Here is a 2,691-nt window from a genome sequence, read left to right on the forward strand (position 1 = left end):
TTTCCAAATAAAGACCTCATTTATATCAATTGGCATTGAGAGTAAGAGATATATTTTGAATAAAGATCTAGAAGAAAATATCAATTTTAGGGAATAAATTGGACTCTCACACTTTAGCCCAAAAAAGGGGGGATGAAGGGTAGGTTTGAGGAAAAATAATGTAAAAGCAATATCATATGATCCCGAGGATGAACCAAATCACACCAACCTATCTTCAAACTGAGATAAACAGATTGAATTAAGAATTAAAATAAAGCTCCCGAGATCCCCATGAACAACTTAAAGATCAATCCAAGTTCCATTAGTCCAATGCTCAATATTTAACCAAGCCACCAAACCTATAAATTCATTCATCCATGAATGGTCTAAAAATTGGAGAAGAAGAGAGAGGCTCCTCCCCTAGCCAGTTATTATTCTAGAACTTTACATTATTACAAGATCCAACTTTCCATCTCGTACCTCTCTGAATAAAAGACTTAGAAATCTTCAGATTTTTCCAATGTATAAACCTCGATGGCATATTCTCTAATTTCATAAAGGAAGCTAAAGATCTTGAGTTCATTAGGTATTTACTTCTTAAAATTTAACTCCACTCATTATTTCTATGGAAAGGCCACCATAACTATTTATCCAATAAGACAAGATTGAACTACATAACACAGCTTAGCCCCAAACCACCTTGCTTTCTAATTGTTAGTTGTTTACTTATTGTCTTTTCTTAATACTATTTTGACTATTTTTTTCATTGTAATATTATTTTTATACATCGATTGAATACAAAAGACAAAGTCATAGTTCAAAATCAACATGTTATATTTTTCAATAATAAACACCAAAAAAATATTATAATAGAAGATTTTATTGGTCCATGTTATATATTTTCATAATAAATTAGAAAGAAAAGACTATATTTAAAAATTAAAATGTAATATTTTTATCTAGAGTAAATTAGAAAACAAAAACATATTTAAATATCATGTCATATGTTTTCATCTTTGACATTTAATTATACTAATTTGATAGTTGTTTATTTACTGTGTTTTTCTGAATAGAATTTTTATTGCATATGTTATTATTGTAATCTTATTTTTATACATTGATTCAGTATAGGAATAAAAGGCATACTTCAATATCAACACATTATTTTTTATTTGGCTAAGGGTAACCCTGGGACGGCTAGTTGTGGGGGAGTTGCTAGGAATCACAATGGTAAGCTTGTCTCAATGGTGGCGCTCCCATTGGGCACCCAAAAAAATCATGATGTTGAGGCTTAAATGTCTTGCATTAGTTTGTAGATAGCGGTTAGAGAAGTTATTAACCGTATTTGGTTGGACATTGATTCGATGAACATAATCAAATGCACTAATAGACACTAGGAGCCAAAATGGACAATCAAGCATTTGCTCGAATATTGTCGCATCATGATTACCAATCTAGATTACTTTAAAGCTTCGCACCCATATGGGGAAGAAAACGCCTCCATCGATTATATGGAAAATATTGGGGTGGATTATGTGGAGGCTAGATGGTGGACGAAAATGGAAAGTTTCCTAAGAAACTTGTGCGAGCTGACTAGAAAGGATGCCAAATTAATCGGCCACTCATTTCTAATTCATAATGATTGAATGTCATTGGGATAAAAAAATTGGTGGAAGTTTTTCATAACTCCCAATTCTTGCTTTTCTAGAGGCTTCATTTGATTCTAGTTAGGTTAGTTGCTCCACCTATTCTTTAGATTCACATCGACTTGGTTTCATCTCACTTATACTTGAGGTTTTATTAGTTTCTCATACATCAAGCAATTTGTTAGTGGGGTTTACCTATTTCTAGCATTGTCAAGAGTTTTAATCAAATAGCTATAGATGCAAAGCAAAATAAAGTATGTTATTCTTCTTGCCAAGCTAAATAAACTACGTATGCTATATTGAGAGTTTGTCAAAAAGGGGATATATTCGCTGGTCTAAAGATATTGATTTTTTTTACATTAATTTATCTCTTTTGAAGTTAACGTTAATTTTAATTTTTTTAATGTTAATATAATTTATAAAAATTTATTCGAGATCACATTTGATTAATAAAATATAGAATATTAAAGTCTATATATTAGCACTACTTTTGAGGAGGGCAATTCAAAATTAATAGACGTGAATTTATCATTTTTTATGGTAGCATTACATTCAATTTTTGTAATTTTAATATTGATCAATTTATTGATTGTAATGATAAAATTAGAAAAATTGAAAGTAACGACCTATTATGAATTATTCAAATCATAAAATAATTAAAGTCTCTTTGGAGACATTTGATAATATTGGAGAGATACTGAGAAGATTAGCATGACCTCTGCACAAGGATGACACACATAAATTGAGAAATGGTCCAAATTTTTTAAGTTAAATTTTTTTTCTTATTATTTTACTTTTCAAAATATATTATATACTAGAGTATATCTTTAATAGCACTACATATGAAAGCTTCATTTTTACTAAAGATATTGGGGGAATAATCTTGTTGATACTATGCACCTAATTTTTTTAATTAATTAATCTCATATGAAAATCATTTATTTGGACATTATTGTGGATTTGAGGGAGGTTGAGTTGGATTGAGGACCATTGTCATTTCATTTGTACAACTCATTTGAATAATTTTACTAAGCTTTATATGTTTTACTAGAATTTAGTGATTGAA

At 29.5% G+C, this 2,691-nt stretch overlaps 1 non-coding gene across 1 annotated transcript; it reads left to right on the top strand.

The window, feature by feature from the left end:
- Nucleotides 1-2,286: 2,286 nt before the first annotated feature.
- LOC131027632 (U6 spliceosomal RNA) lies at nucleotides 2,287-2,389 on the top strand. The gene has a single exon (XR_009102510.1). It is a non-coding gene; the product is annotated as a U6 spliceosomal RNA (small nuclear RNA).
- Nucleotides 2,390-2,691: the final 302 nt, after the last annotated feature.

Source organism: Cryptomeria japonica, chromosome 8, assembly GCF_030272615.1.
Source record: "Cryptomeria japonica chromosome 8, Sugi_1.0, whole genome shotgun sequence".
In the NCBI taxonomy this organism is placed as follows: domain Eukaryota; kingdom Viridiplantae; phylum Streptophyta; class Pinopsida; order Cupressales; family Cupressaceae; genus Cryptomeria; species Cryptomeria japonica.